This window comes from Catharus ustulatus, chromosome 5 (assembly GCF_009819885.2).
Source record: "Catharus ustulatus isolate bCatUst1 chromosome 5, bCatUst1.pri.v2, whole genome shotgun sequence".
Lineage (NCBI taxonomy): Eukaryota > Metazoa > Chordata > Aves > Passeriformes > Turdidae > Catharus > Catharus ustulatus.
This window is the reverse complement of record NC_046225.1, coordinates 47,082,643-47,095,082: the sequence shown is the minus strand read 5'-3', so window position 1 is coordinate 47,095,082 and position 12,440 is coordinate 47,082,643. Positions and strand designations below refer to the sequence as shown.

The window sequence follows — 12,440 nt, the reverse complement described above, 5'->3', positions numbered from 1 at the left end:
GAGAATGGCTCCTTGTTGTGTATGTAGTTGAAAAACAATGGAAACAAATAATTTAATCAGTGCCAGATTAAGTTGTTACAACATGAAAGTAATTATACTTTTCATAGCAATTAACAACTAAATATTCACTAATTCAAAGTTATTTTAATGTTTATTATAACAATGTGTACACACTTTCCACTGCATACAATACAGAGGTCCATCTTCAAAAATAAAAAAAACCAGTTTCTATTAGAATTGCTCTAGTGAACCTGATGAAACTTTAGGCCTTTATTTCTTCTCAAAGTGAAAAGCTGTGTCAGTGATTATTGTCATTATTAATCATGGCTTCAGTTCCCTCTTTCAGAGAGGTTTTATCTCTACTGAAATGTTCTGTACAACCTGGGTCTCTCATTGCATGCCCTCCATCTCCATCTCAATAGGTTCTCTTGGAAGTCTGTGGATGAGTTCTCCACCAGCAATTCCAGGTTCAAAGGTGACTGTTCCATAGGCTGGCATGGAGGGGAAAGAACTTACACTTCTGCCTGCTGATCATGGACAGTTGAAATCCTCTGGTGCTTCATCACACTTTTGGTGTCACTCTTGAACAAAATACTTCCATTCACTTTTCTGTGACTATTATTTTCCTTTCCTTATCACTGAGAAAACAAAAGTCGCACTCTAGTGCCTGACAGCTCTTCTGTAGCCACTGCCTGTGACGTTCTGTTTCCCAGCTTATTGTGATTATTTAGCAAAGTCATAAGAATCAGGCCAGAGTCCAAGTCAGATTGAATGCATCCTCCCACTGGAGGAAAGAAAGCTCAATGCTCTTCTGTCAAGCAGAGGGATTCCACTGTTTAACTGTTACCTCTGATTGCTCTCTGTGCAGTCAGCCCTTGCCAGCTCAACAGCAAGAGCATGAGCCTGAGCACTACCCAGAGCTCAGGGAAAAGTAGGACAATTGAAGGCTTTTCATTCATAGCTGGTGCTGTGGTGGAATGGCTCCTCTAACAAGTTTACTGCAGGCAGCAGAGAGGGGCTAACCACCTCTACAACCAGGAAGCATTTGATTCACCTGCTGAGCAGCACCAAGGGTTAACAATATGATTATTGTGATGAGTCATCCTCATTCAGATGAAGACGATCATGGAAACCCTGTGGAAAACTGAACTTTCTTGAAGAGAATAAATCAGTTCTCTATAGCGACTGATCTTTTGTTCAGATTGTTCATGGTGTTGGGGATAAGCTGGTCATCAGTAAGCACCAAGTGGTGGGACAGAAGGACAGTGTAACTCCAACAGTTTGTTGGAGTAGAGGTGAAGGAGGCAAGGAGAGACCTGCAGACAAATTTAGAGACTGAAGGTCATTCAACATCTCTACAGAACTGGTAGCTGAGAAGAAGGTGGGGAAGCAGATCTCCCACAGGCAATCCCACTATTGCAAGCAGTAGCTTTCCTTATGCCACAAATCTGTAGGCTTTTTGCAACGTATGATGACAAGATTTGTGGTGTGAAAGTGCAATCCCAGCATGGCCTTCTGGTGAACAGGACATTGTAATGGTTTTGGTTCGCCAATTTGAGATTTCCTGGTGACTGCACCAATTACATCGCGGATTCGGGATGGCAAAATCGGCAGTGCACCCACTAGAATTATTTACTCATTTCCTTCTGTGAGATAGGATTAGGAGGAAGGCAAAACAGACTCAAACTTTAAAGGGTACAAAGAAAGTTTCATTATTAGAAACTACAAGGAAAAAAAAAGAATACAACTTTCAGAACACTTCTTCTCCCCCCACAACTTCTGTTCCTTCGCTCTGACAATGTACAGAAAAAAACCAGTGAGTTTACCATCTCTAAAAAATAGTTTTTCACCAATTTACTTGGGAGAGGAGACTTCTCATCAGTCTATGGAGATTTTCTCCACAATAAACAGTTTTCTCGTGGCCTCGATGTCACAGTGAATCAGCCGCCTGGGAGAATGGAAATCTGATCACTGTGTAAAAATCCCTTCCTTGACTGAGCCTCTTCCCACAACTGCTATCAAGGACCATGTCAACTTATGGGGTACACTTTAAGGATTACAACAGTCCGAGTAAAAGTTCTCTTTGTCTTTGAAAATAGAGCTCTTTCTTCTCTTTCCTGGGGGACAGCGGGGATCTTCATCTCTCCTCTTTATTCAAACTTCTCATAAGATCACAGCCACTTCAACATCTACTTACTTTAGCCAGGAATGAAAAGAGAGATTACCAGGCTATTTTCATCTTTACACGTGTGTTTCACAAAGGCACATAAACGTTCTCATTGGTGTAACAATGTGTCAGTATTAAAAATCAGACATTGATTGGTCCTTGTCAGGTCCGAAGGAGGCTGCCCAGGTCCTGACAGGGAACTATTTCAGGAAATGTATACAAACCACCACAGACATACACAGCAGTCAGATGGATGGGTATTTCTTTGCTTATCTCCAAACACAAAGTGGCCAATCAAGGTGACCCTCTCTTTCTTCTCAAGCTGTTCCTCTGAATGATGAGTCCCATAAGAATCATTCTTTCCACATTTCTATCCTTGTTACCCATGTTATGTCTCAGTGCCTTCACCTAGGTCTCAAATTCCAACCTTGTCTTCTAACAATGTATCTAGTCTTTATGTTCATGTGTCCCACCATGTTTCACCACTGGAATGAAGGACCATAATTATCCATGTTTAAAGTCAAAGGCCTGGATCTAGTGAATGATAGAGGACTGTAGCTTTTATACTTGTGTGTGAGCCCCATTTCTGTTTTGAGGACTCCTTTCTGGAGTACATGTAGTTTCTTTTGACTGGGAAGGTTTGGTTAAGAATTAGGAGAATGAGTCAAAACAGTGTTTGAGAAGATGATCAATAGCTGAGACAGAGGAGGAATAAATGTACCCAAGTGTGGGTGAGGAAGCTTGGTGTTTGGGCTTTTTTTGTTTTGTCAGGCTTGTTAGTAGGGGTGAGGTCTTAGCTGTGACTTCAGCATACATTCAAATAAACAAGTACAATGCAATTTTTTAATATAATCACACAATTTTGTAGTTTGTTGCAATTAATCTGAAGTGCATGTATAAGGATATAGCTTTAATCAAATATCAAAAATTAATCAGTTTTAGATTCAGAAATTCAGAAATAAGAAGGGCCAAGACAGGTTTGCAGTGCAAAAGAAGTTTCTGGTGAAGTATTTTACTTTAATAGTGCTTAAAGGATTACAAATGTATAGAAATGTGTACAGATGACACACATTTCCTGTTTCAAAATTAGTATAAGTACAGTAATTTCATGATTACGGTAATTTCACGACCATAAGGCACACCGGACTATAAGGCGCACCCCCGGGGAGTCGGCAAAATTCGCAACTTTGTAGATCAGATAAGGCGCACCAGACTATAGGGCACACTATTTTTTTGCAGTGAGGCTCCGCCCCCAGCTCCCTCCACGTGGTTGCTGGACGAGGCCCCACCTCAACCCGGCAACCATTGGCCCCCGGGCCCGCCTGTACCCGGCGGGGCCGGGGCATGCCTGCCACTGCTCCGTACCACCTCTCGGGGCCAGGGTGTGGCCGCTGCCCCTCCATACCGCCTCCACGGGGCCGGGGGGTGCCTGTGTAGGGGCCGTGCCACCTCCACGGGGCCGGGGGGTGCCTCTGGAGGGGCAGCTACACCTCCACGGGGCCGGGGCGTGCCCGCTGCTGCTCCGCCCCGCCTCCACCTGGCAACCATGGCCCTTCCGGCTCCCACCGTGGCTTGCAGCTCTCAATTCCGGGTAGGCAAATTTTTTGAACTTTGTCCATCAGATAAGGCACACTGGACTATAAAGCGCACTTCCGGGTTCTGGGGAAAATTTTAGTCAAAAGGGTGCGCCTTATATTCGGGAAATTACTGTACAAGCCGCACCGATTATAAGCCGCACTTACGGGGGTGTTGGCAACAGTTTTTCCTCTATATATAAGCCGCACCGGATTGTAAGCCGCACTTTCGTACGTAGCGAGGATCTGTGTGCAACTTTCACAAAGTTGCCAATTATTACAGAATCGCGGGATTGCGGAGTTTACTGGCTCAGCTCAGGGCTGTGCGGGCTCGGATCTGCCCCACTTTTTCCCTGCCGGAGCCGGGCGAGCTCGGATTGGTCCCGCTTTTCCCCTGCCGGGGCCGGGTGGGCTTGGATCGGCCCCACCGCCCCCTCTGCTGGGTCTGTGAAAGCTCAGATCGGTCCCGCTTTTCCCCCCTGTGGCCATGTGGGCTCGGATCGGCTTGGGGCCATGCGGGCTCGCACTTCTGAGTTAGCAAATTTCTGAACCTCATCAATATATTAGCCGCACCTGATTATAAGCCACTCTTTGGGTTCGGACCAAAATTTTAGTCAAAATGGTGTGGCTTATAATCATGAAATTACTGTAAATATATATATGTATGTAGGTACTTCCTGGAATTTTAACAACAAGATGCTTAATTTTGTGAGTTTTATGTGTCTGTACTGAAAGGAGATAGGCTATGTATTTAATTAGTAGCTTTGAATTAAGAAATAATAGCTAATGAAATAATAGCTAACAAATCTGCTGAATCTCCTGACAAATCTGTATGTGGCTCTCAGCTGAAGCTTGCCCTCCCACCATATCTCTTGTGGAGAAGTCCTGGCTTCTGTATTTTGTTTGCAGAATGACTAGTGACCTGAAAGCTTTCTTGTGGAGCTGTGTCCCTTGTCTCAGACATTGTTGCCATGTAATTGGAAAGGTGTTCTTTTCAGCGGCACCCAAAGTACTGGTACTTCATGGTTGTGCCTGACCATTTCAATGTTAGTTTTCTGAGTCAAAGAAAAAAATTATGAAAGCTTTTAATTAATCCAGCTGCACACTTATGCATATTATGCATTTCCCATTGGAACCGAAAACAAAAACAAACGAAAGCAAATGGAAGTAGGGAGACTTAAGGTGAGCCTTACTATGCGTTGGAAGTGCTGATCAGTGATAAGCAGGAGCAGCGCGTCTGCTGCCGTCTCTGGGTCGCTGCTGCCACCCGCTGGCGCTGGGCTGGGGCTGCCCACGGTCCTACTCTGGGCTTGAGGAAAAGCCAAATAATTGAGATGCAACTGATATTTTCTGGAATTGTTAGGAAATAGGTATAAATTGTCTGGAGAGCACTGAGACTCTAACATCGACAGTCTTTTCTGACAACTGCCACATTAATACAGACCTAATACGTTTTTTGATTAATATTTTCTGTAGTTTGTTAAAATGTTTTTGTTCCTTTTGTTGTTCTCATGACTGCAATTGTGAGGATTGTATATATTAGGGCTAGTGATATTTCATTCACAAAAAGCTCCTTACTGGAAACTGTCCGTTTTAGTAATGTCTAAATATAAAATAGCACTTGTCTGTATAAAAAGACTCACAGTTAATACCTGTTCAGACAGTAACAAGAAATCCACCCCAGAGCAAAACAATACCAGTGAGACCTGAGAGGGTTATCTGAGCTGTATTTCTCCCTTTCAATGTACCCAGATGGCTCAATCTCTCTAAACTCCAGAGCAAACACATAAGATTGAAAGGATGTTTTGAAGGTCAACATGTTTTGAACCTTTCTGGTGAAAGTATTGCAAAATCACTATTGAGCATTCTGCCAGGATCTCCCATTGTTTGTAGATTGAGTTTGATTTTGATGGGCACTGGCCTCGTTGCAGCACAATGTCACTTATGAACATTTCAGGCCTTAATTGCCCTTTAAAATGTTTTTTTAGGATGTCTGTAGTTTAATACAAAGATGCACATCTATTTAACCTCCACTTATGTATGAGCTTTGTTACTTTATTCCTTGTTATCTAACCCATTGTAAGGTACTGCTTTTTTAAGGAAAGTTTTGCAAAGCTAGGTCAGAGATTACACAAATGTGAATTATTAGATACCATAATGATTAACTGCCAGACTTTCACTAGCAACCTTAAGCTATTGTCTCCTTTATTGCATTAAATTTTAGCTTTCTCAGATTTCTTGTTCTCGGTCTGTCTATCTCAAATCTTGTGGTTGTATCCTCTATCCCAGACATGGTTTATGTTACAAGCATCCAGGACTCCACTACTCTCTTGTTATATATATTCAACATATATATATTTTTTTTTTATTTTTTTTTTCTGTCTCTGGAAGCTGACTAAAGCAGAGGTGAAGGATATTGGGCAAATAATTGAATTCCTCATGTAATGGGAGTATCATTTTCTGTTTCTGCTGACATTATGTCTCTGACATCCTTTCAGTATGACATAGACAGGGGGAGTTAAAAATTTTCTTAGCATATGAGTAGGAGAGTTCAAGGTGGAATTGGAGTGGGAGTTGATTTATTAGTCTCCAAAATAAATAAATCAGATTCTGGGTGTGGTAGCCTATTACATCTCAGGATAAGAAATTTGATCTTTTGCACCTATACTGACTGCTGTTGACAACTGTGAGACTTCTTTCATGGTTTTACAGCATGTCTGGACCTGACTGGTGGAGAGAGGTGATAGGAAGTGGAACAGGAGGGCTTGGCAGCCTCCGACCCTCACACGTGGGATGATGTGCCCCTTGTGTGTTTGGGTGTGTTTCTGGGAAGGGTCTCCTGATCCACATGATGCATATAACAGACTGTGGCTGGAAGGAGTGTGTTTTGAATCAATGTATTTTGGAGAAATGTAACCTTTTTTGTTATTGTTTAAAAAACCATGGAAGCAGCTCTTCACGAGGTAGTAAGAAGATGCAAACAAGTAAAAGAAATGCGGTCGCATTAGGTCACTGTAGGTTGCTGGTGGAAAGGTGCAGTGTTGCATTTCTCCCACGGTGTGGTGCTGAAGGAGGCTGCGAGTCTGCAGCAGAAACCAGGACTGCCCTGTCTTGAATTTCTGAGCCTCCAACAGGCTTCACAAGAGTAGAGGCATCATCTCCCTACAAAAGAGTATTCAGTGTCCATTTCTGTGATAGTGTCTTAATATCTTGTTAATCACTATACTTCAGTATACGCCGCAAGTCAAAAATTCTACACTCACGAGAGTTACTTTTGCTCAAGTCTTTCTGATAGTTTTGTCACTTTATAGTCCTGTTTTTTCTGGTTTTGTTTTTTCTCCTTCATTTCAGTGACTGATCTTTGTTGTTTGTTTGCTTGCTTTCTGTTTGGCAGTCTGAGACTGTAGATTTACAAATTATTTTACTAGTGGCTGATCCAGCTACAGACCCTGCCCCCTCTCCTTAGCTCTGCACTGTCCCTTTGACTGTTCTGCTATAACAGTGGTTTACTTGATTGCTGCTAAAGTTTTATAATAAAAAATTCCCTTTTATGATGGGGATTTTACCCTACATATGTACCTTATGCTGCTCTTCTGTTTTTAAATTTATGATAATACCTGTTTAAGAGAGTGGTGAAACAAATACTAATATTGAGCAGAACTGAGAAAATGGTAACTTCAACAACTGGCTGGTTAATTATGTGATAACTGGAGGCAAAAGGACATTTCTATTTCCTATACACTCCTTATGCGGGATTTTTTTTGTTTTTAACAATATGATGTTCTAGTTCAAGGCTAAATTTTGGCAAAGGAACCTTGCAGTTCTTCACAGGAATTTGCTCTGTCAGAAACATTTGCTCATTTTCAGAAGCTACCATCCACTTGGGACACTCTGTGGTGTTGGTCATGTCTTGTAAGCCTCACTGGATAAGTACAGTAAATTCACGAATACAAGCCGCACGGAGTATAAGCCGCATATCCGGTGTGTTGGCAACATTGATGTCTTTGTCAATAAATAAGCCGCACCCGGAATATTAGCCGCACTTTAGTTCGCTGCGAACTTTCACAAAATCGTCATTTAGTAACACAATCGCGGGATCACCGGGGCTTACTGGCTTACTGCCAACCTCGGAAACATTGTTTCCAAGTGAAAAAAGACACACCCTTTATTTACAAGCCGAAAAAGACAGGAACAATAGTGTGGTCATTTTGCGAGCATTCCCAATGGATCCGCGTTGCCTTTAAACAGCCGCTCAGCCACGCGAGCAGGCAGCTGAGCTCCGAGCGGAGCCACATCTCCGTGCTGGCACAGGAGCGGCCGCTCTGGCCCTCGCAGCCCCGCGGGGGGAGCGGCCGTTGTAGCCCTCACGGCCCGCAGGGGGAGTGGTCGTTTTAGCCCTCTCCCTGCGAGCCGAGTGGCCGTTCTACCCCTCTCCCTGTGGGCTGAGCGGCTCCCCCACCCCTCTCCCTGCGAGCCGATCGCCCACTTCATCCCTCTCCCTGCGGGGAGAGAGGCTCCCCCAGCCCTCTCCCTGCGAGCCCAGCCAGCCCCGTAGCCGCACAAGACTGAAAACCCTTTAAAAAGTACAGAGAAATATCACACACTTTTATCGAACTGCTGAGGTAACTCGCCGAGGTAACTCACCCCGATAACAACCCCCGCCCCTCAGTAACGCTGCCATCCACAGGCAGGCAATAAGCTGTTCTCTGATTGGTTCATCATCGGAACAACGGGAATCCATGGATTTCAAACTGTTTCGGCTCGGGACTGGACTGGTATGATACTAGGTAAGGGCAGATATCACATTTTTGTTCATAGATTAGCCGCGCCCAAATATTAGCCGCACTTCCGGGTTTCCACCAAAATTTTTGTCTAATTACTGCGGCTTGTATTCGTGAAATTACTGTATTTGAATTATTTCTGTGTCTGCAGACAGGAGACAGCTTTTCTAAGCACATTGCACTTATACTGTTTTTCAGGAATGATGAGATGACATTAGAACTTTCACTGGTTGGAACTCTGTGTTAGCAATCAAAAGGTAAAAATATTGTAAGTGCTTTGTGAGTTTAATAATGATCTGAAAATAATTCCACTTTGTCTTTTGGCACTTGAATTGCTTTGGGACCCAGCCAGTATTTCAGAGCTTCAATGTCTAAAACAATTCAGTGCTACAGGCCATTTTTAGGATGTAAAAATTACCAGGGGTGGCTCATCTTTATGTGCGTATTCAAAGGATATGCTATGTCCTGATCATTTTCCTTCAAATCATAAAAACAAGAAACGTCAATAGCAACTTTTTAATATTAGTTAAAATTAATGTGAATATTCATCAGGTCTTTCAGAAAATAAGATTTTCATTGCTAGTTTAGGACCACTACAGAAACATTCCCAGGAGAGTCTATTTTACCATATTAAAAATGAGACTTTATCAGTCATTATGTTGATTTTTTTACCCACTATTTTTGTTGTCCTCAAATGAATTTGGCAGTAGGTAACCTCTCTGTCTTGGAGGTTATTTGGAATTACATGTTGGATCAGAGCACAGTGAGTATAATCCAGTCAACAAATTTAATATATCCAATGGGAAATAGAATGTGATAAAGCAAAAACATTTATTTATTGTAGATTTTATTGGTTTTCCACTAAAATAGAGACTCTTTTGTGACAGGAACACTGATGTAATTGGTACATGATTATTTCCTGTTTCAATTAAAATCAGTTTTTGATAATGACAGGAGCCATCCCTTTTGTAGCTGAACATATTTCCTGATACATCTCTATTGATTTCCATTAAGTTTATTCTAAGGTATTTATACAAAGGCCTAATAATGTTAGCATTGTTTGGAATAAAAATATTATTGTATTTATGTAGTCCTTTCAGACAGCTGTGCCAAGGGACACCACAAGAGAAAATAACCTTTTCGATTTCATTTACCTTCTCCTGGCTAGGCACTTGGCTACTCACAGCCAAGTGAATATTCATTTGAAGTGAATGAATATGCTGGGGCTATGAATAATGGCTGTTCTGTAGTTGGAACAGAATCATAATTTTTCCAGTTCTGGTCTTGCAAATATGGCTTCAGTTCAAATGTAGGCACTATGCTTCTATTTTTTGCACACTTACATAGAACTGAACCACTTGAGGAGCATATAAATTTATAATTTGTACATAACTAGAAAAAAAAACCAGTTGCTCCTCATATTCTATTTGAAATTATTAATAAAAGAAGGTTTTGTATTTTAAATGTATGGCTTTACTGTTTATGCCCTGTGTGAAGTTGTTTTACAGAATATGCTGAAAATTGTAATCAGCAAATGATTTGTTAAAGATGATACAGAACTGCTTTTGCGCTAATGAAATGTTGAAGGTCATGTCTTAGAGCACTCTTACAGTCCATTTAGGTATAGGTTCTAATTCATGAAACTATGCTGTGAGACAAAATTCCTGTATTATAGGCTGGTGTGCAAAAGCAAGAAAATAAAAGGCTTATGAACAAAGCAGTGTCAGTTGTTACAGTATTTTGAAGCAAAATGCAGGTCCATGCAGGTTATCAGCATGGTCAGAAAAACCACGAAATCATGTATCTTAAGGGCAATTCCCCCATTTACTAACAAATAATTAAAAATACTCCAAAGAACCAAAACACAATTCTTTCTTTAATCACAAGAAGATAATTAATTTCTTAGCATTTCAAGAATTCCAAACTTATAATCAATAAAAGTAATGGTAGTCCTGTGAGATCACAGTATTACAGGATGATTGGTGGGAAAGTCCTTTCAAAACTTCTTGCACTTGTGTACAATGTCCCACCCTTTCAAACTCTGTTTTTGACACCAGGTTATATAACAAAGCCAGTGTATGTAACAAAGATGCTGATAGGAATGAGCAGCTGGGGGCAGCAGAAACAAAGCAGGATTGCTCTTAGCTTGAAAGTAGTGTCTTAATGTTTTTATAGCTGCATTTTGATGTTACCTGTGTTGAGTTTTCTTCATGTTTTTCTACCTCTCTCTCATTGAAACAATATCCAGAAGAACCCCCATTATTTTAATGCTGTTTAACGCAATCTACTTGTACTTTTCTTTACAAGATTCACTTCTGTCTGTTAATATTAGAATTGCCATTGCCCTTTGTAAACAATGCTGTATTTTCCAGCAGGGACTGCTCCTTCTAGTAGCTGCTGTTCACTCTTGATATTCCAGAACAGAGCATCTCATTTCAACTGTACCTGTAAAATCAAACTCTTCATGTCAGAGGTTTTGAACAGACAACATGATGACAGGTGATGTTAATTGTGATTTCCATGAGACAGGACTGTCTACATCTATGTAGAATATTTACTAAATGCATCTGGTCCCTCTGGGGACATAAATTTTAAGTTGTGCTTTTTCTACTGAGAATGTCTGCAGTCTCCCAGGGCTGCTAGTGACATTTCCGTAAGATGTTAACAGGATTATGTACTGCATGTATGGAGCATGCTTATGTGAGCATATTGAGTTTGTGTGGGATGGTTTTGGTAGTGGGGGGCCTACAGGGGTGGCTTCTGTGAGAAGCTGCCAAAAGCTTCCTACATGTCTGACAGAGGCAATGACTGCAGGCTCCAAGCTGGACCCACTGCTGGCCAAGGCTGAGCCCATCAGTGACAGTGGTAGCACCTCTGGAACAACATTTTTAAGAAAGGGTGGAAAACACCTGTGCAACGGCAGGAGAAAAAAGGAGTCAGAATACGTGAAGAAACAGCCCTGCAGGCACCAGGGTCTCTGCTTCAGGCACTGTAGCAGAGATTGCCCTGCAGCCTGTGGGCAGGACACATGTTGGAGAAGTTCACAGAGAACTGTTTGTGGTGGAGGGGATCCCACACTGGAGCAGGGGAAGGAGTGACAATATATGATGAACTGGCCGCAGCCCCCATTGCCCATCTCCTTGGGCTCTTGGGAAGTAGGGGTGGAGAATTCAGGAGTGAAATTGAGCCAAGGAAGAAGAGAGCAGTGGGGGAGAAGATATTTTAAGGCTTGATTTTCTCTCTCATTACCCTGCTCTGATTTGATTGGTTATAAATCTCATTTTCCCAAGTTCAGTCTATTTTGCCTGTCATGATAGTTGTTGAGTGGTCTCTACCTGTCCTTATCTTGACACACAATCTTGTTGTCACAGCAGAGACACAGCAGCTTTAGTGGGCACCTGCCAACCAGATGGGTCACCCACCACAGCCAAGGGTGTCCCAAACATGTTTCAGAGTACTCTTCTACTGAGAATGGGTCTGTTGAAATGGTGTTGGGGGAATGTATAAGGAGGAAGGAGCCAGCCCTAGTGATATTTTGTGCATAGGAAATTTAGTTTGTAGTCCTCAGAAGAAATTACCTCTGTGCTTCACCTAAGCTTTGTTCTCTTGAGGAATACACTCAGTGCTGGCAGCTCCATGAGCAGCTGCAGTGCCAGCTCCAGGTGGAGCTCTGGGTGGTGAGAGTCCCAGACAAGAGGCCATGAACTGGAACCAACCTTTTCACAGCCAAGGGCACAGGGACCTGTAGTGCCAACCAGGGGAGTGGACACTCAGAGACATGGCAGGAGCTGAGGACTCAGCTGGAAGACCCCAGACTTCCCTGAGGATATAAAAGCCCAGGGGTTCCTTTGCTCAGGGTCCCTTCCTAGAGGCACCAGCTCAAGCTGTTACTCCGTTGTTGCACCATGATTAAATTAC

At 42.4% G+C, this 12,440-nt stretch overlaps 1 protein-coding gene across 3 annotated transcripts in view; it reads left to right on the top strand.

Annotated features, from left to right (window-relative positions):
• The window catches only part of TRMT9B (tRNA methyltransferase 9B (putative)), a 127,250-nt gene that overhangs the window by 41,956 nt on the left and 72,854 nt on the right, over positions 1-12,440 (top strand). Inside the window, exon 1 of one of the 3 annotated variants that reach the window (XM_033060241.2) lies at positions 8,740-8,779. The exons of 1 other annotated variant lie outside the window; for it this stretch is intronic. The gene's annotated coding sequence lies outside the window, so the exon portion shown is untranslated. Of the gene's footprint in view, positions 1-8,739; positions 8,780-12,440 lie in introns of those variants that run through there. One more of the 3 variants, XM_033060243.1, reaches the window with a different exon arrangement.